We start from the raw sequence: 22,570 nt of genomic DNA on the forward strand, positions 1-22,570 counted from the left end.
GTTACTAGCATGACAAACTATAGTGATCTCCCCCAGAATCGACAAAAAACTTAATCAATTACTCTTACACTCCACTTCTGTTATAATACATTCAGAGAAAGCAAAATTAATTAATATCTCAATATTTATATTGTTTTCCAAAAACGACCCTGTTTTTTACATGGGCATAAATCTTGTCTCAGAAATTACTGGTTCTGAAAGAACCACTGTGACAGATTGCAACAGACCTGAATCACAGGACAGCAGGCAGCTGAATGACAAAAAAAATACAGCAAGATACAGTACATATATCTGTGTACAGTATATATTGTGAATTAGGCACTATTCACTCACTGACACCACTGCAGTATTCCTGCATGTAATATATAAACATACAGCTAACAGGGAAGGGCTTAAGATAAAATGGCTACATCTCAAATTAGGAAGTCTGCTGAATATGTTGTGATCTCAGGGATTGATGCTTCAATTTAATTATCTTAAAGAATTCTGTGAAATAATGGGAATAAAAAAAAATATATATATAAACTGGGAACCTAATGACGCAAAAGGGGAATGTTAATTTCATGCCTACATGCACAATATCTAATTGACTGTCTCTGAATACTGTGACTGGTCCATGGAATGTTAGAAATGCCACAGAACAATGAACACAGAACTGAATCACCTGTTTGAGTCACGGTCAGAAGGACTCTGTGCTGTTAAAAAAAAATGTTCTGTAAACAGAATGGCGTAAGAGTACGCTTGGCTCACATTTTTTTGTCTATAGCTCACATGTAAGGCATGAATCCAAAACAAATACCAAACCCAGTGACCACAGGTAGTGCAGAAAGCAATGAAGTACAAATTAAATCCCATTTTTCTATTCAATATCCTCAGGTGGTATTACTCTCCGTTGTGATGGCATGATTAAACATGGAACACAAACATTCCATTCTTGTGTATATTTTTGAGAACCCATCTTTTAATTCAGGGTGGCACAATGGCACAGGGGTTAACATTGCTGTCTCACAGCGCTGGGTGTCCCGGGTTCAACTCAGACCCAGGGTGCTATCTTTGTGGAGTTTGTTTGTTCTCCCCATGCTCTGATGGGTTTTCTCCTGTTGTGCAAACCAATACTTGTAGGTTAATTGACTTGTGGGAAAACTGGCCCTGGTGTGAGTGTGTCTGTATGTTTCCTGTGATGGACTAGCACAGTGTGCATCTGCCCGAAACAAGTTGCTTGCTCTGGTTCACCTGCAACCCTGTATTGAATAAAGTGATTAAAAATTGATCTAGTTGCTTTGAAGGGAGGTCTTGTTGTGTCACCAGTTAGAATGGATCACTGACAATCCTGTGCACTTTCTCTGACTCACTCATGTTTTTGCACACTGGCTTGGTACAACTTTTGTTTATTCTTCTTTATATATACATACTTCTTTATCTATATACATTTATACAGTAGATATATTGTATTTTTTCAAGCTCAAGTTGCCTGAGTTTCTCTTACGGACAGCAGTTTTCAAAATGTTCCACAGATTCTTAATAAAACTGTCCGGGCTTTAACTGGGCCACTCGAGGACATTAAGCCAATCCAGTGCAAGCCTGAAAATATACTTTGGATCACCGTCCTGCTAAAAGGTGAATTGTGTTCCAGTTTTATTTTTGAAGCTGATTTTGTTTTCTGGTTTGCCAGTACTGTGCTCCATCTATGTTCCCATCAGCCTTCGGATGATTCTCAGTCCTTGCTGTTGAGAAACTGAACTATGACATAATGCTGCCGCCACTATACTTTACAGTAAGAATGGTGTTCTGTGGGTGACATGCTGTTTTGTATTTACACAACAAAAAATCCATTTTATCTTGCCTGACCACAAAAACTTTTGCCACATGTTTGCAGTATCATTTAGGTGCTGTGTTGCATACAAGATTCCTTTGCGAAATGACTGGGATGTTGTTGACCCAGGGACATTTTCTCACAACTCAGCTAGTGAACTCTGTAACTCTCAGCTCTACTTACAAAGTTGGCCTCATGGTGGCATCCCTAACCAGTTAAGGCTCCGAGCTCAACTACTAAGTTAGGAAGAACAGTCTGATCTAGGCAGTGTCTTCTTAATGACTGACTTTACCATGCTCAAAGAAATATCATTTTAAATATTTTTTTTATACTTCTCCTGATCTGTGCCTTTACACACCTTTCCCTGGTTTGTATTGAAGGCGCCTTAATCTTCATGGTTGAATCTTTGCTTGAAATTCACTATGTGAAGGATCTTACAGACATAGGTGTATTTCTTCTGAAATCACAAGAATCACTATTATTGCACACAGACAGAAGCCACTCAACTAATTGTGTGACTTGTTAAGGTAATTTTGTGCAACTAAATTAATTTAAGTTTGCCACTGAATACTGACATAATCATGACTTTCCCATTTTTCTTTAATATTATTTTATTTCTTTTGCCTTATATACAATATACAATATACAATGTTAAGAAAAAAGTACAGTATGTGAACCCCTTACTCTTAGGATTTTCACATATTTCACATACTTTAAGGCTAAAATGTTATTAACCTAATCTAAGTCCTAATAACAGATTATGTAAACATGATGAAACAAATGACAAAAAACACAAAACTATTTCAACCTTTATTTATCCTCAAATGATGCAACATTCAACATCTGACAGAGCAGGTAAACCTTTTTTAAATTCAGTAACTGGTGTAACCTCATGGATTTGTAATGAATTGGTTACTATTAAACGTACTGTATTGAAAATGTACAGTACACAAACACAGATTTTAAATTAACGAAATTTCCGTATTTATTTTTTGGGGTTCACAAACGTTTTCCCAGCACTGTAGTAATGCATTATGAATATAAAAAAATATATTTTCAACTTCAAAGTGCCATGACTGCAAGCTTTAACGCAACAAACGCATGGGTTACCCTGGAAAACTATGCAACATTCTGAGAATCTTTGCGCAGTAATGTGTCTATGAATACACTGCTGAAAAGAATAGCTACACGAGGTACAGAACTGCTTCCCCAATTCCTGTGAGATGCCAAACTGTCACTTAGTATACCTGACCCATGTGGGCTTCCTGTGGCATGGATGGTGGCCCAGCAAGACCTTACCCATCAAGCTCTAGCCCACAGCCTAACTGCGACAGGCTGGGTAGTAGACAGAGTAGTAAGCAAGGGTAAACTGTTGGCAAACAACAGTGCACTAAAGAGAAAGACAGTGATGGCTGGCAGTGTTGTACAAGGAGAACTAAAACCTTCAGCCCCTGTCTGTCACATAACACCAGGCTACGGGAGGTTGGACCCTGTGCGTGGCAATTCAGGTATCTGTGGTCCGGTGCCGAAACAAGGGACAAAGACGTGGTCGTGGACGAAAGCTAGGAGGTCAAAACGCTGGGAAGGTTCCGAGAGCAGAAGGTACAAGATGGGAGGTGAAGTCATAGTCGAGGACGGGTGCTTAGGATCAAAAGCCAGGAAGGTTCAGAGAGCAGAAGGTACAAAAACGGGGGGCAAAGTCTTAGTCGAGGACGAGTGAAAAGTCGAAATGCCGGGAGAGTAGAAATCATCAAACTAGAGCTGGGAACGTACAAGTACGGAGCTCAGGGAGGAGACCTCAATTGTGAGCGAGGAAAAGAAGACAAGTGAGGGTTTAAGTAGTGCCGAGTAAATTGGTGTGTGGGCGTTTAGGGAGAGTAGAGCTCGTGGAAATGTGGGAGCGCTTGCATGCCCGCGTGCGATTCGGGACAGTCTGCTGAAGTCATATATACAAATGAAGCAGAAAAAAAAACTGAACTTGCCATGTTCTCTTATCAGTTCAAGAGTGAAAAAGTGAGTGTCCAAAAAAACCTTGTTTCCGACCACTTGTAATTCACAAAAAATGGAAAACAGTGCTCTGTTCTCCACAGCCTGGGTAAGGCAGTGGGGAACTACCCAACTTGCACTGCTTGTCTTCAGGTGGGTAAAAGCATGACATAAGATGAGCACAGGCATGCCTTTCCAAAGACTGAAGTGTCTGTCGATTGGAAATAAAACCCTATATGACTTTCAAGTATATGGATAACAGACCACTTGAAAAAAATCACAGCTAACTTATGAAATATTGAGAACCTAGCATAGTGCAACAGTATCTGATTTCAGAAACCAACAAAGGTATTCTCAGACTGAAGAAAACTCTGATACCACCTTTATTTAATGTACCACAGTTAACATGTGCTACAACATGGTTCAACATGTTGGTTCATAAGCGAATAGTTTCCCTACATAAATTTCCTCAGTTGAAACATGTTGGGACACTGTATGTGAGCACTGTTTTAGTTATTTTAATGAACAAGTATTTGTAAATTACAAACTTTAAATAACATCTATTTGTTTCACATCTTTACTAATGAACCTGTAGCTGAGACCCATGAAGGATTCTGTATTATAATATTTTTGCATAATAATGCATTTCTCTGATTAACACAGAACATTTAGTGCACAGCTACTGTATAAGCTGATGTCTTAAATAAAACACCGTTTTCTGTAATATATCCTAAAAAGTTCTTGTATATTCTTTAAAAGGATAAATCTTGTGACGGAACAAGTAATAGGTTTATTCCGTGCTGAAAACAGAAGAAAGAAAACACAAATTTTCGGCCGTGGAGCCTTCTTCAGGTGTGTCAGCCTTCTTCAGGTGTGTCAGCCTTCTTCAGGTGTGTCAGAGCCTTCTTCAGTAACAAACCTTGTTACTGCTTTTTTCAATGAAAATCTAAAAGAAGGGTTCACAAAGGTTGTAAAACCTCCTATCCTCGCTAAGAACTAAACATGTCAAGCAACACATGAGGCAGGTCTACAGAGCTTTTCGAAAAATACAGTTAGTATGGCATCATGTTTTACTTATCTGAAGGTTCCTGAGGAAATGTTTGTTGAACAATGCATGTGGTTAAGTCACTCCAGAGCAGAATTTAATTTAGAATTCAGCACGCCTAAGCTAACTTGGCTTCACCCGTGTAAGTTCAAAGTTTTAAAATGATTCATTTTATTTGGATGAACCAGGCCGGTCGATTTCCAAAGACCTTATTAGAACAAAAGATGGAATGGAAGGTAGGAAAAAAAAACAGGTTTAAAGACAGTACCATCCTGATGTACAGGATATATTCTAAAGATATAAAACAAATATGGCAGTCTTTTATTAATTAGCTGCAGTGCTACTGCAGCAGGCAAAAGTAAAAATGAAGAGGGAGACTGGAGATTGTACCCCAGCGGACCCTCTGTTACAAAGCAAAATCTTCTATTACAATTTTATGAGCACTTGGAAATACCATAAAAAGTAGTCTTATGATACAGTAGATTTCCTCCAACCTTTGACACAAAATTTAAAAAAACCTGCGACAGAGAAATCAAGATGCAGGGTGTTCAATACTAAGTCCAGCCTGGGCCTCGCTGTGCATATGAAATCAGGCTGAAGCTCCTGTGCTATTTTTAACCACAGCACTCTACCGAGTTAACTGGGGTTTTTAAAAACAGCTGATGATTTAGAAGTCCAGACTTTCTACATGCCATGATCAGTGCGCCTCCCTGCCCACCATACCCACCCACCTGCCCCGGGCTGGGTGAGTCAGCAGTTTTTCTGACACTGAGTCAATGTCGGCGGCAGCTCTCGTGGGCCAGACAGCTGAATCCCAGCGTGAGCGGCATTCAGCTTTGGTCCCAGTGGGACAGCAGCCGGAGCTCCAGCACTACAATGAGACGAGGGGGCAGAGACGTCGGGGATCGGTTTCCCATAAAATCCTTTCTTATTTCTATCAGATAGCATAAATCTGACTGGGCCTCAAAATGGCTTGCTCTTGCTACGCTTCTTGGGAAGAAGGAAAAGCTCCTGCTGACAATTATTGTCTACTGACTACTGACACCCCTCAACAGACTGTTAAAGGCACCAGGATTTATTTGGAGCTTAATGGTGAGATACTGTTTACACCTTATATGTATTTCAAAAGCAATGCAGGACTTCCATCTACAATCCCATCCTATTTACAGTTTATTCTCAGAGGTGAAGCCTGAAGCAATAGTTTTACAAAGCCCAGGCTTCCAGTTAATAAATGACGGTGAAATATCATTTATGTTAATAAAGACATTCATGAGGGAAGGGTTAAATAATTCTGAAAAGAAATTTTCCTGTAAGATGCTCCTGTAAGACTGATGGGTTGTATAATATCACATAACTCTGCATATAGTACATTACAAATAGTACTACTGAGCATGTTTGAATGTGTTGCACAACACCATGTTTTTGGTGTTTCAAATATAATCAAGTTTCCGTTTCCCAATCTTGGAATATTTGGGGAACTCCTCAGAACATTTGTTTTTCTGTGCATCCAGCTGGAAGTCTCTGGAATTGAAGCACTGCAGTGTACAATCTACATTGTGTGTACAAAGCTGAGGGCATCCCTGTGGAGCTGGTTACAGTATGTGTGACTATTGTGGACTTATCCAAGGATAACGTCATGGAAAAAAACTTGAAGGGTGACCTCTATGGACAGTTTCACAATATTAAAAAATACATTTCATGTCTGCTAAGGACCTCATTATCTTTGGATCTTAGGTAGCAGTGACTCTAATTGCCAACAGCTAACAACTGACCATACACTGGATTCTGTCTTATTTAATGTCGAATATTTGGGAAATTCGTATCTGAAAGATAATGACAAAAATAATTATTACTGTACTGCTAATTTTTATTTTAAATGTCTCAGTCTCACAGCCACTGTAGTGAAAAGATCTCAAACACCTGTCGTTCTTAAATTCAAGTATTTTACTGTATTTCATTTACAAAATAGAATAGGCCTCTGAAATGAAATGAAAAAAAACAAAATAGTCTCAGACGAAACTTTGACGGATCCACTTAAATGCTGGAAATCAAGGTCTTAAAACTAGATAAAACACATATTTTTAGGGTTTCTTCTATTTTTAACAGAAAAGAAAAACAGAATAAGGAGTCACTACAGTTTTTTGCAGAATTATAAATAAAATGTTAAGGATAAAGCAAAACTTCATCAGAGAAGAATCTGCTTTTATTACATGTCATACAAGTGCAGGAATATATTAATATCCACTCATTTCAAAACCAGGTCTTCCAATTCAGGGTTGTACAGTCTATCCCTGCAATCAACAGGCGCAGGGCTGGATCCACCCTAGATGGGATTTTCCCAGAGGCCTATTAACCAACCAGTAAGTCTTTGGACTGTGGGAGGAAACCAGAGCACCCAGAGAAAAACCCACACAAACATGGGGAGAACATACAAATTTCACAAAGACTTCACGCAGATTGCACCCCAGGTCTGGGACTGAACCCAAGGCCTCAGTGGTGTGAGGCAGCAACGCTATCAACTATCAACTCTTCTCATTCACTGGTCTCAGTTGTGCCAGTGTATTAACTGAAAATCTGATTGACGTGACACCTTACATTCACCACTATTCTCTCCAGACAATGCAATTGCAGAGGATGTGGGACTTTACTGGCTTTCTTAGCAGTTGCTGTAATCACTCTGAATCAACAGCCCCAATACATTTAAGTTAATTCACAACAAAGCCAGTTCTACGAAGTTTAAACCACTAAATCATACAAAGCTGCAAGTCAGGTACCAACCCAGCAGGCCTAATGAAGATTGTCCATTGTCTGCATGATTCCAACCTGCAATCTGTCATTGCCACGTCTTCCCACTCTCCATAACAATGATGTGCTCACACATTGGTAAGGCTAGAGGAATAGTTTGCGCTACTCTAGTAATGCAGTCTAAAGGGACCGATGGCCTACTTTTTACTTCAAGATAATCGATGCCGACCTGAGCACAGCTTTCCAACAAATTTCAGTGAGTTTTGTTTGAATTGCTTCATATATGGGAGATATTATTTTACATCAGCTTTCCGTATTTTAATTTACTACATGATCAAGAAAGAGAGAGTTAAAAAAAACTTTCCAAATGGCACAGTAATTCACTAAAGCAGGTGCCACATGATTAACAAGTCGCTGACCATTTCGAGCCTACCATCACTGAAACTACAGAGACAGAGTGCTCCCCTTCTGCACCTGGTACTTCATTAATTGAAATTTGCTGCAAATGAGGCAAGTGGGTAATGTGGGAGGATGGGTTCATTCACAGGAATATAATTAATCAGGCTTTCCCAATTCTGCTATAACCTAAAGCTCCTATTGCATCATTTGTTTTGCCTGAGGTTGAGCTTACGCTGTCAAATGTTGTGAAGGTACAGTACCTCCTGCAGCACAGCTCATTATGACCAACCATGGTCTATTTTCCCAACAACAATCAAAGTAAGACTGGGAAGAGTTGGGAAAATAGACTATGGTGGGTCATAATCCTGCCACCTCCACCGATAAAGCAAATCAGAGGAGACAGTGAGTGTGAAAATTTATCAGCGATTTAATCAACCCGCAACAACGTCTGTATTCCGTGAAGGTCCTAAATAGCCTAATTACCTTTTTAATGTGCTCCACAAATGCTTCAAAAGAGTTTTCACTTGGCATACATTTCACACTGTATTTACAACAACTGATCAACTGATGCCATTTCTTTTAACAAGGCACAGAAGAAAGCACTAAACCAGAGCTGGATGTACAGTATTTTAAAAGCTTAAGCAACTGAACTTGCTAAAGAATTGTGGGGAGATTTTTTAAGCACAAAGTTGTACAATAATTCCATTCTTTATACTAGTACACAGTAGCTATGTAATGCATAACAGCTGGTTGCTCATTAACACATCACGTAACCCATTTGACTTTCTTGTGCTCCAACTAACAGACTGTTCAAAACTTCCCAGGCTTTAACACATACAGTACACAAGAAAATGCAGGTGAGCAGTTTTTCCATATACACTTTGATCAATCTACAGTATATATGTATTTTCTTTGTTCTAGTAAACTGTGAATGAACTAAATAATAACAACAACAGATTTACTCAAACACCATCGTTCAAAAGAGCGATCATTCCAAGGCAAAGCATCAGCTGGACCAACTCACCCTGGCAGAGAGCATGAAACCGATTTTAAACCCAGATAAGGTAGAGCAATTTAGAAACGCCAAGTTATATAATCTGTCTTTGGCTGAGTTTATGAATGAACATTCTTAGAATAGCAACATTCTAATATTCACCTTCATTTGTCACAACAATCTTGTATCCTGACCTGCAGAGAAAATGAATTAATGTTGTCAAGAGAGGAGCTCCGTTTTAAATATCTCCAATCCCTGAGCAGCTATAGTTAGACAGCTCTCAAGGTGAAAAGCTACCACAAACTATGTGGTGTGTTTATGACTCGGTGCAATTTTATCCAAATAGGCTTTCACAGAGAAAAAAGACTTTTCACCTGTAGCATCTCCTGGACATGCACCCACACATTATTCCGAAAGCTTCTGCAGCAGACATAACTTACATTGCTTGACTTATCATCTAACGGATGCTTTCGATAAATAATTTATTTACAAAAAGATCTAATTCAACCACCGTTTTACAAAATATAGATAAGGAAATACAGATACTATATATATATAAGGAGAACAGAATGCTCTATAGGAAGACTAAAACTCTCTACAGAGACAACAAAACATTGTATGAGGAGACTGAAATACTATAGAACAAAACAAAACACTGCATAGGAGAAGAAAATGCTTTGCAGAGACAATAAAACGCTATAAAGAGTAGGAGAGTCCCATCATCATTTTGGATAGCAGGTGCAGGTTAACTACGGCTTTTTAAAGCATCAGCAAACGAAGATGGGAGAAAGTGACCTGGAATGAAAACATCCAGACAGACTAGCTCTCCAGGACAAGGACTGGCCAACTCTGGGATAAAGACAACAAAATGTTATACATTCCATTTCCATTCCAAACCATTGTATAGGGAGGGAGGTCACAATTCTGTATTGGGATACCAAAACACTGTAAAGCAAGACCCAAGCACTGTGTTGGGACATCAAAATTCTGTACAGGAACAGGAAACTGCTACTGTATATACGGATAACCAAAGTATAGAGAGAACACAGTGTTGCAGGGGGAGATCGAAATACTGTTTAGAGAGAGCAAAATAATGTGCAGGGAGAACAACATATTGCATAAGAAGAAAAGGCATTCCTGAAGTACTTTCCTGCAGGAAACAGCATGAGCTCAAAACAATTAAGTGAACTCGAAAGCTCACAGGGTAACAAGTACTGTATATCTTTTTACAAAAGAGCTTTTTTAAAGATGACACTGTGCCAAATTGTTTTTTAATGATTTCAGAAACATGCCTGAAATTCTGCCCATCATTTCCACAGTGCAGTTACTGGTGAACGCCATGGCCCACATTACCTGCTGAAGTGATGGGAGGGATTAAAGCACATGCAAGTGGTTTTCCTCTCAATGAGATGAATCTGTTAACCTTTGTCGGGTGTGCTGTGTTTGTCTGAATGGCACTTGAAGACTTCAGTACTCCAGAGGCAGTCGTGACATTTTGGTGTTTGGAAGTCACACCTAGAGGACTTGATATATTTAACAAGGTTAAGAAGAATTTTGCCAGAAGAATATGCTGATTCGGGAGCATGTTATCAATAACAACCAATGGTGTGCCAGTGATGACTGGCCAAACTGTCAAGCTGAGTCTGATATTCTTCAGGTCTTGTATACCTAGCCTTCATTATTATTCACTAACAAAAAATTGGTGATAAAGTAGTGTGGTTCATTAATTATATCAAATTACATTATCACGTCCCACAATAAATTCAAATTATTGTGCAAAGTTTTACGACGCCCTCAGTTTTAATCACTTCTGAGTTGTCATCCGAGTATGGTGATTTTTACGGTGTGGTGAGTTCCGGTGGTTTAGCAGGGAAGGGAAGGGAAGCTGTTGTATGATTCCTTTCATTTGTGTCAGAAACCAAAGCATTTTAAGAGTCAAGTAATGAAAATACCATCCAAAGATCAGACATTGTGTAGCTGCTTGACTTGGCATTTCTAACAGATGTGGCAGAAAAATTAAACAGGCTTGAGCTGTATATTGCTGAGAAACAGAAGACAATTATAGGTAAGATTACAGCAGTGAAACTTTCTTAACTTAACCTTTGGCTACAGCAAGTACACTTAACCTTTGGCTACAGCAAGTACAGAAGAGTATAATGCAATTTTTTCTTCTGTGCTCCAAACTCTAGAAGAAAATGAAGCCACTGCTGACCTTCAGGACATTAGCGGGTACACTGACCTTTCGAAGGCTTGGCCTACAATTCGGTGGCAGATTTAATGATTTTCAGTAGTGTTAGCTATGTGTGATCTTCAAACCCCTTCATGGAAGCTCTGAACAAATTAGCTTGCTCTTTATCCCAGATTGTTTGAGAGCGGAAATGGAGATTATCAATCTACAAAATGACATTGAATTGAAAGGGGAGCCAGAGCCTAACCTGGCGAGCAAGGCAGGATGCACTCTGGACAGGACACCAGTCCACTGCAGGGCACACGCAAATACAAACACGCACACACTCACACCAAGGCCAAATCAGAAGAGCCACTCAACAAAATAAAAATTGTGGAGGCCCCTGCACTACAGCACTACACCTATTCTCAATCAAGCAGTCAGAATGTAGGAGCAGTTCCGCATTCCTCTGCACGCCCACAGCAGCTGAGCAGATGCACAAGAGAGTTTAAATAGGTGACCTATTAACAGACTATCAATGTCCATGTAACGGAAATGGTGGCTATGCTTGCTACGATGCTCTGACACAAACCCTGCCTTAACTCACAGCTCTCAGCGCTGTGAAGGACAAGGAGGAAGATGTCACACTCACTGGCTTCTGAAACATTTCCTCTTAATCTCTCCAGGCTTTCCCTGACAACTATAGCAAGGTTAATCTTTATTCAAGTACAATTACTGTGCAGCATATTCTGTCGGTATAATATCTGATGAGGACATATTTTAAATAACTCCTTGGCAATCAAGCATTTACAGTGAATTAAAGATCATCTTAAAATGCCATTAGTCCTAGAGGAATGAAAACTATTGGATCTGACAGGATTCCTATTCAGTGCTCCGTTAATATTTTAAACTTTCTCACAATCAGACTACAAAAGACTCATTAAAGGAAATAAAAATGTTCTGAAAGACAAGCAAGTTTGAGCTTCAAATTGAATAGTCCTGTAAGTTTCCACTCACAAAATAAAATAGTTTTGAACAAACCGGAAATACAATGGTGAAAGTTCACAGATCATCTGAACAAGTAAGGCACAGACCAGGAAGAAATATTTCAGTGCTTAGAGACCACACCGACATCCTTAATGAAACAGTACATTAAGACATAGAGAAGAAACAGAAGCGAGAAACCTCATAAAATATTAACATAAGTGTGTGCAGTCCAATACCCTACCTCTCATGTGTCAAAGAATTTAATCTTATGCTGTTAGGAGACAGTTAAATAAGATTTGAAAAGAAACAAATAATTTAAAAATTACTACATAGAACTATTTTATTTGTTTCCCATTTCATATTTTTCATCTCCACATTTGCTGTACTTACATAAACAAAAATATTTTTTGTTTCTTTGTTTTCCATTTATCTACAAATTTTGTTTTCCTTGCAAATCTTCTTTTTCTTTACAATTCCTTTTTTTAAAAGGAAAAAAAAACAACAAAGAGTGTTTGCCAGTAAAGTTCTTAAGACAGATATCATAACCTCCACTGCAGGGAAATATTATACAATATACAATAACTGGTGCTACTAATAATAGTAATAATAATTATTGATCTATCAGTTATCAGAAGGCTGTTGAATACTGCTAAGGGTCGCTGCTACCCAGAGCCTATCCTGGAAGATGGGACTGCACCCTGGGCAAGATGTTAGTTCACCACAGGACACACACTCACACACAAATACAGCTATGTTTCTGGAAGGCAGGGGAAAACCAGAACCTCTAGAGAAAATTCCCTCAGATCTAGAGGGAACATGCAAACTCCACACAGAAGGCTTCCCAGGCTTGAAACAAGCCCAGGATCCAACAGTTGTGAGGCAGCAGCCCTAGTCACTATGCCACTACTTTTTTTATTATTATTTAAAGAATGTACAACAGTACAGCTATAAATATTTACACTCAAACAAAAAACCTGTTCCAAACTCTGAAAGTCCCCGCTCACTCATCACTGGCTCTCTCTGGCTCTGAGTTCCCCACCAAAGGACCTTGGAAATTAAGCAGTCAATGTTAGTACTGATAGCAGGAACCTCCATACAAATGAAAACAAGAAAAGCAACAATGCAAATGGAATGCATTAGTTCCCAGAAATGAAAAGAAAATCTTTCTACTAGTGGCCAGGTTAACCAACAAGATCCGTTCCTGCTGCTGTAAAAGACCAAGACAGGAGCCACCCTTTAACAATAGTGCCAGTCAGAGCAAGAAATTATCTTTGTTACCATTTCTGACACATACAAGAAAAATAATTTCTTCTCCTGCGATTTGAAGAGCTACATTGTAGTAGCTTGCAGTGCTTACATGTTTGTCTATTATTATGAAAAAAGCCACATATTAACCATGCCTGGCAATTGTGTCATTGTCAGGACTGAAAAGTCTTATTTCTATGTGCTTTATTTCATCACAAACCAAAAAACTGTAAATGACTGCCGATTTTGAATTTTCCAAATGAATAACAGTATAGAAAAGCCTCTGTCACATTTTGGATATTTTCAGCTTGCCTTTGGTAGGCTAATTGTATCACAGAATCTAATATTAGACTGTGAAATGTGCAGCACCTGCAGTCAGACACCCTGAACTGCCTACCAAGGAGATTGCTGTCTGCAGGAACAAATTAAAAGAAGATTTAGAATGGCCAAGTTAAATGAACACTTAGGGAGAAGAAAGACACATACGCTAGAATATTCCAGACTGGAAATGGCTGTAATGTGCTTATTCTATTGTGGTTCACAATATGAGCACAAAAAGGAGCTACTGTATAAAAAAGTATTTGACAGTCTTCAAAATCGCTGTCTGATCGTCTGTGTGATTCACTCATAGGCACCCTAGAGACAGAATGTAAACTGCTTAAACATCCTTTGTGGTGTGTGACGAAGCTGACAGACAAACCCCCACAGCTCTCGCAATAGCTGTACAATATTTATTTATTCATACATAAATGTGTACATCTATATACTTATTTTAAGGCTACAATTTTATTACATAGATACATCCATGCATACATTTTCAAACCCTTTTATCCAGTACAGGGTCGTGAGGGAGCTGGAGTCTATCCTGGAAAAAAAACAGGCGCAAGGCAGGATACACCTTGGATGGGACGCCAGCAGATTTGAGGACACACACAGACACAAACATGCACACACTCACACCAGGGTCAATTTTCCCAGAAGCCATTTAACCTACTAGTATGTCTTTGGGCTGTCAGAAGAAAGCAGAGCGCCCATAGGAAACCCTTGTGAACCACAGGGAGAACATTCAAACTCCACACAGACTCCCAGGAGTGTGAGGTAGCAATGCCAACCACTGTGTTGCCTGATATATACACAAGCTACAGTATATGAAAGATAACAGAACACATACTGTATATGTGCATACACACTATACAGTATATAATACGTACATGTGCTAAACAGAATTTAAGAGTGGCTCTTTTGTGGAGAAGTGCTTCTGGACTGTAGCCAGCATGTCTGATTGCCTCTGTGTGTGTGTGTGTGTGTGTGAATCCGGTTTCAGCAGTCTGACAGCAATAACAGCAGCAGATAGATGACACTTAGAAAAAGCCATCTTTGAAACTGACAGACACCCAGAAGTGCTTCCAGTAATGATCACAGACACCATGTTCATAAAAGCTATCCTTACTCACACAAGCCCCCCCACCCAGATGGAAATTTATACCAGCTATGACATCTGATAAACAGTGACACAGTTATCACAGTATCAATGTCTATCAACAGTCTATCTACTGTACAGTTAGACACTGATACAGTTATCACATGATAAAGAGATTCACAAGTGACTTATACCTTCTAATACTATTCCAGACATATTCAGTATTTCGAACTATTCGGATATGGTATTGGCCCTTAGGAACAACAACACATTGCGAAAGAAAGCTTTTGATATTAAGAAAATTACAAATATAGAGCTTCTCTTTATTTACTTACACTTTTTTTGTTAACTTTAACAGAGACTTATAAGTTCATGCTTAATGAAATACTATATTTGCTGAACTTTCAGTGTTTTGTGCCAACTCATACAAGAGTTACTTGGGTTTAACTAAAGCAGATACATTATGCTGTGTGCAGAAGAAACAAGAGATCCGATGTCCAAAGCATTAATAATGTGTGGTAATTTGGCCCAGTACCATACTTATTCTTAGGTTGTTAATTATTGTTTTTACAAATAACTTCCTTTGAATTTATTGTGCCTTCATGTTGCTTAACGTTGACATTGCTTTACTTGCAAGCTCCTTGAAACATTTCCTATATTACAGTTAATCATAAAATAAAATAGTCAATAAAATAAAATAGTCATGTAAAGCATGTTAGAACCCCAGGAAACTCGTTTCAAACATGTACAAATACTGTCCTCACTCTCCACTGGATTTACTCTCATGCTGATATACAGTATTGCATGGCCACATTTTATTGACTCAATCAATTTAGTAACTGACAGATATCAGCTTTGTCTGAGTTAATTCAGAAGCGGCACACTATGTCAGCAGACTATCAGGAAATGGACTCTTCCCTCTATTAAATGGTGATTGTGTTCCTGTCGACATTATTCCACCCAGGAGTTAGCAGCATTAACAGAAAGGCTACTGAGAAACCCAACTCTTGTTACAGGAAGCTCTCTTTTGTTGGATTTAACTTTCCGACGTGCAGCGAGAGGAGCCAGTTTAAAGAGTTAAAAAATAAAAACACTGGAAGGTGGGAAGAAACACAAACTATTTGATTTCAGGTTGCAAGACGTAAAATTTTAGGAGATCACTACACGTAATGTATGGCAATGTCAGTATAGCAACTACTGTAGAGTGACAACTGAAACGCTGCAGCTATAGGTAAAATAATCAACACTTTCCCTCATTCCTTTACACAGCAGCCTTTGATTATAGTTTCTTCCTGTATGTATTTCCCATCTCTTACTTCATCCCAATTGTAAAGAGCAGAGCGTTAAAGCAAGCCCACTTTAGTTGGTACAAGCATCTTTATGTACTCTGTCTATGGAAACATGGATTTGTATGAAAAAAACCCACAGGTTTATTGAAAGCACAATAATGTCAAGCACTTGCCTGAAACCAAACATATACCTGCTATTCTCTTTATACCTAATAGCTTGTAAGTACTGTCCACTTGTTTTCTTTTGTTCAATTTCCAAATGGGATATAATATCATTTATACAATGCATTATAGCTTTAAAAAAGACTGAATCACTCATCACAATATTACTCTTTACAGAATCTGTATTGCTATAGAAACTGAAAACTTTTTTTTGTAGAAGGTATATTTACACAAACACACAGACACACACACAAAGCTAAATGTTAAATGTAAAATAAATGCTAGCAGCCACTTAAATGTTTATTGAACCACTAATATGCAGTGTGGCATAAAAAAACAAAGAGTTCGTTACATGTTGGAAATAAAGCAAAATGATGATTGTTTAATGAACACTAATTATTATGTTATTTCAGAGACAGAACTTTCAATGACTGTGGCTGGAAGACTAAATTGCAGGTTAGTTAGTCCTTTGCTTCCAATTCACCCATGACTTAAGCAGGGCCCCAATTATACTCTATATTGGGTAGAAAGCAGTGTGCACTTTTGGTGCAAACTACTGTGAAAAGCTCTGTTGGAAATGCAACCAAAAACCTACTAAATAGATGGGGAAAGCAATTTATTCTGGAATATTAAAACAGTTTCCTAAAGCGAACATTTCATACAATCATCTGACTTACCTTTGACCAGTAAGTCTCAACCTTCAGATGTTCTTCCTGTAGATACAAAAAGAAAGATGGTCAAAACAGGAAATGATCTAAAATTACTAACATTTTTTAACATTATTCTGTGTGAACAAGAAATGCACTTCAACTCCTTTTTGGAGTTGGCTAATTAATTAATATGTCCATTCATACTGTATATACTGTAGACCCACAGCTCTAAAGACACCCAGGAGACTCTTTGAGATATTTCTGCTTCACGCAATCCAATTTGAATGGTTCTGAATAGCTGCCTTTCGAGAGCAGAAATAGCGCTGCGACTCTAACATATGCACTATCATTAACTGTAATTACAGTCACAGACAAGGTGAGATTAACAGAGCTCAGAGAATATATTCAAACAGTAAAGCAAAACAAAACGACACATCCCACTAAAAGAGCAGAGATGTATTCAAGCCCTGAATGTATGCAAGGTGTCTGGTGTATTAAACAAAGGATTACCGTTCTTTTTTTGTAATTGCCATTTGTTGTGTTTTTCCGCCCAAAGAAAGCAGAAAGGATTAAGAGCCATTACAGCTTTCGGAAAAAGGGACAGGTTATAATTTCAAATGAAAAGGTTCTCACACAGCATCCTACAGGCACAAACGCCTGCTTCATTACACAGGGGATTCCCCACAGAGTTTATTGCTTAAAGAAATTGGCAGGGAATTCCTTTTTTTTTGTTGCAGAAAAACAGTCTCCTGCTGCTTTCGAGAGTTGTAGTTGCCCCCTAACCACAACATCTCTGAACAAGCCTGTTGAGGCCTGACCAATAATACTACAGTGCTAGAGCAGTGCTATAACAGTCATGAAAGCTTCTCTCTTAACTTTCTGCATGATATAATCCAATTGTATTTAAACAGGTAGAATTTAAGGGAGGCTTCAGTGGTTTCCTTGCAACTCATACTGTATATAACTTCAACCAATTTGCTACACCTATGAGCTTGTCTGGGAGGGGATCAAACTGTAGCCTCGCCTCTTCTGCCTGCCTACGTATAAATATCACTCGTCATGCCTGCGTGGTTTATTTTCACATCCGTTCCTCCACTCCATCTTCACTCTTGCAGCATTTCACTGGATCATCCCAGTGCTGCTGTTGAACTAGGAGGGAGCACGTACTGGACTTTGGAAAGAAGGCACGTAACTTTCAGCTTAATATGACACTTTAAGAGTTGCTCTCTGTTCAAAAATGTTTTTTTCTCTTTTTCAAGAAGGACTGTATAAAATTTAATTTCCATACAGAAAACAACCCGTTCATTCAACTATCTACCAAATACGTAGTTTGCAGTGGCTGTAAAACAGGAAGTGGGGTTGCCTAGATTTGCAATTTTCATAAACAAGCCAGTCAGCACTATAACTGTAGTGGAGTCATACAGTATGCTTTATCTCGCAAAACACAATGCCCTATGACCCTTTGTGCCCCACATTCCCAGTGTGTTATATTTCTCAAAGCCAACATGTATTTTAGGTCAAATTATTTATACCTGAGCTTTGTTTCGAGAAACCTAAAATAGGAAATCTCACCTTCAACAATCTGAATGCAGTAACTGTATTTTCTGCAAAACTAAAGGAAGATACTGTTGGGGACATGACGTGAAGTCATGAAGTGAACTAAGAAAATGTGTCACAGTTTGAGAGTTTGTGTCACAGTTTGTTTCAAAATGGTATCTGCAATAAGAAGAATAGCACAGGGAATATCAATTTAGAAAAGCTAAAACATTTCCGTAAAACGTTCATTTTTCATTCGTGTAGTGCATATGCTTACTTTTAAAAGTCCTTGGATAATGTATTTGCTTTCACATTTATCAAGGTTGAAAACCATTATTTTAAAACAAAATCCTAACAATACTAAGGAACGGCTAAAGCTGATTCCTGAATAAAAAATCCTCAGCAGGTTGATTATCGACACCCTAAGACCTAGAAAACAAACAGTACTGACCATACTTGGTAGTACTTGCTCATTCCTTAATGTAACTGTGAGAAATACAAAATTAGTTACAGTCATTAAAATATAGTCATTAAAAAAAAACCTTCACTGTAGCTTTACAAAATCATGAATATGATCATGTACATTATCTTGGATAAACAATATCCATTCCAAATGGACAAATTATGCCTATTTCAATTTTCCAATTTGCCAAAAGGAAGAAGAGTGGAGCACAGAGCTTTATTGTGTTTATAATAGAAGGTCCACTGTTATGGCATAGGGGAATTAATGAACCGTGAAGATTCTGTTGTGCTAGATTTTGAAAGCCATTTATTTGTGTGCTAAGGCAAGAGAGATTAATTGAAAAAATAAACATTTTGCCTCAATAAAAATGTTTTTGAATAAATGTTTACTTTCCTATATCTACTATGATTTTTCCGAACACAGTTACTCTAGGCAACTAGAATGTGAACTTTTCTTTCCTGCACTGTAAAAGGCATACAGTAGGACGGGATAGGCTATACAGTTCAGAGAACACATGCTGAAATCTTAGATATATCATCAGCCAATTGATGCAACGTTATTGCAAGAAACTTTACTACAGCGAAATGTCCGACAAATGACAGGAAATATTGCTAAGAATGTCTCCCTAGCATTAGTCTGAAAGCTTTTTTAATACTTTCAGTACAATTACAGATGTAATTTGATTAAATCTTCGAACTGAGTCCTACAAACGTTTTCACAAACATGCAAAGATTTTTTCTGACCTTTCACCCCAAAAGGTGAGAGGTCCTACACAACGGTGACTCCAGGCCAGAATAGCTGGGAGCTGTTTACTTCCTCCTGTCAGCTGTTCACCGACAGCTGAGGGTCCTCTGTACAAGAAGGCAACTATCCCAACAGCGCTGTACCAGAGGGAATACACGAGTTCCCTTAGTGCATAAGATCAGCGATTATAGAGGAAATTTGCAATTAAAGAAGAAAAAAGGTTACTCGTAAATTTATGTTATATTCTTGAAAGCATTTAATATTTGTAGTTATGTTTCCAGGCGGCACGGTACTGTAGCTCAGTGGTTAGCATTGCTGCCTTGCAGTGCTGGGGCCCTGGATTCAATTGTGGAGTGCTGTCTGCATGGAGTTTGTATGTTCTCCCGGTGGTCACATGGGTTTCGTCCAAGTGCTCTGGTTTCCTCCTACAGTCCAAAGGCATACTGATAAGTTCACTGGCTTCTGGGAAAATCAGCCCAGTGTGAGAGTGTGTGCGTGTCTGTGTGTGTCCTGTGATGGGCTGGAGTCCCACCCAGGGTGTTTCCTGCCTTGTGCCAATGCTTGCTGGGACAGGCTCTGGCTCCACTGTGACCCTGCACTGGATTGTTGTGTTTCCTTGTGCTCTTTAATTATCATGGCCTGTGTAAACTTATTTTTCTCATTTTTTAAACACAAGCATTAGAAAAATGGAAGAAACCTGCTGCAGTGAATTTCCTTAGGTTAAGGAATATTTTTTTATTGATTCATGTGTTAAAACTAGTACACAATGTCTGACCAACAAACAAACAAGCCTGAAGCTTGTACAGTATGTCAAAATTAGATGTTTTAAATGACACAGCTATTGTTCTTATAAATGAGGTCTCTGGGAAATTTACAGACAGAAAAGGCAATCCAGCACCTTCAGAGACTGCTGCAAGAAAGGGAGTGTAAGGTTTTGCACATTTGCCTTGCTAGCTTCCTGTAGTACCCTAAGTGTTTCTTTCCAAAAATAATATTCCATAGAATTTTTAATTTAACACATTAGGTTGCATCACTTTCGAATTTCCAAGGTGGGTCAAACATGTAAAAGTTACATTGCAGCCTGCAATTGAAAATGACTTTATTCTTCTCTCTCCCGTCCTTCTCTTCTTTAGAGCCTGAATAAAGTAGTTGAGTTACATACAGCAAAGTGAAAAAAAAGATGAAATCAGTCTTCTTTCTTGGTCCTTCCTTCTTTAAAAAATTATAGTGTGTTAGTGCATTAATGCCCCAAGCATTACAGTGTTAATAACAGGAAATGGGTAGTTTTACCAGCCTAACAGGGCCCAATGGAATACACATATTGTAGGACTTAAGATATTTTCCTTTCATAAATGCTTCTACATGTGAAAGGTTAAAAGTGTTAATTTAATACTTTAACTGTATTACTTTGCTGTGTCAGCAACATGGTCTTTAGACACCTCGTAGATTATATCACCCAGCTGCTTGTGGAAAACAGATTTTGTTCTTTTAAAACAGGATACAGGCACACTGACAAGGAGATTAGCAATACTGACTCTCCCAGATCTTGGGTCCTGGGACCGATTCCGGACTGTATGTCCAGATTTCTTCAGGCGTTTCGGTCTTCGCCCACTTCCCAACGATGTGCTGGCTAGGTTAACTGTCTCTAAACTGTGTGTTGACCCTACAGAAATCACCTCCTCCCTCCCATCGATCACTTTTACTTTCATACTGCAAAACAGCTCTCTTGTACACACGCTTGTAGCAAGAAATATCAGACATGCTACAGTGCATCAGGGGTAGGGTTAGGATCTACAGATCAGTATAAAGAGACATGTTAAGATCCTCCTCTATTGCGTGTGACAACAAAAGAACAATTGAAAAATACCACAGTATACTGTAAATACATGAATGTTTATGAGATATAGAACCAAGTTTGACAGCAATCTTAGAGCTTTACTGTCTTCTAATTAAATTTCAATTTATTTGTCTCTGTCCTTTAAGGTATTGTTATATTACTAAGGTTTAATTAAAAAAAATAGTTTTTCATCTCAATTAGCACAGCACATCAAAGGTTAAATACAATGACTCTGAGTTTTACAAAGCAAACTACTACTGACCTCATTTACAAAATCCAGTCTGAGTCACTTTATAAGCTGTAAAATGATGAAGGATGAAATTAAAGGATAATTAAAAAATCTCCCTCTTAAACTGCTGTAATTTTAAAAGTGAATTTAATACAGAAGCGCAGCAGTATGGTAGAATTTACTGAACAGTTTGAATTTAAAACTCCCAGGCATAAAACTGCAAATGGTTATTCCAGTAGGTATTGTTTTCCTGGATATTCTTTATTGTTTTATGATAATAATGGTGTGACTATACTGTAGTGTATGAACAATTACATTCAGAAATTGAGGAATATACACTGAATCCATACGGAACATTGCTCAAGAATATTGAGCTTTATCAGTTTAAAAGACAGTATTATACTTGGTTGAAACCCCAAACCCAGTTGACTACAATGAAGAATGTATTTCTATATTTACAGTCAAAAACTACTCTTTACGTTTCTATAGTCAGAAAATTGCTCCATCAGTTAGTTCACATTTACTATTAAAGGATATTTCATATTCAGGATATAAACTGTTCTGTTTTATGAAGGTGTTAATGACTTTGGTATACATTCCACTTAAATGTAAATGAACTATATAAAGTTTCTTCAAGTAAAGCCAAGCACAAGTTGTTTCCACTCAGTATCTTTTGTTGAAAAGCAGCTTCCTGATGCCCAGAACCTAATTTGTCACCTAGTCTAAAAGTTTCCCATACCGGATCTTAAATTGCACTTTCGGGTTGTCTAAATTAAGAGTTAGCCAAAGTCAATATAAAACTGCATCAGCTTCAAGTTCTGAAGAGTTTATTTAGCTTTAATCATCTAAATGAGTTTTT

General features: G+C 38.3%; 1 protein-coding gene across 2 annotated transcripts in view; it reads right to left on the minus strand.

Moving 5' to 3' along the window:
* The window catches only part of mapre3b (microtubule-associated protein, RP/EB family, member 3b), a 94,344-nt gene that overhangs the window by 29,883 nt on the left and 41,891 nt on the right, over positions 1 to 22,570 (minus strand). For both annotated transcript variants that reach the window (XM_088927584.1, XM_088927592.1), the window contains exon 2: positions 16,930 to 16,965. The gene's annotated coding sequence lies outside the window, so the exon portion shown is untranslated. The remainder of the gene's footprint in view (positions 1 to 16,929; positions 16,966 to 22,570) is intronic.

Source organism: Atractosteus spatula, chromosome 2 (assembly GCF_055471065.1).
Source record: "Atractosteus spatula isolate fAtrSpa1 chromosome 2, fAtrSpa1.hap1, whole genome shotgun sequence".
Lineage (NCBI taxonomy): Eukaryota > Metazoa > Chordata > Actinopteri > Semionotiformes > Lepisosteidae > Atractosteus > Atractosteus spatula.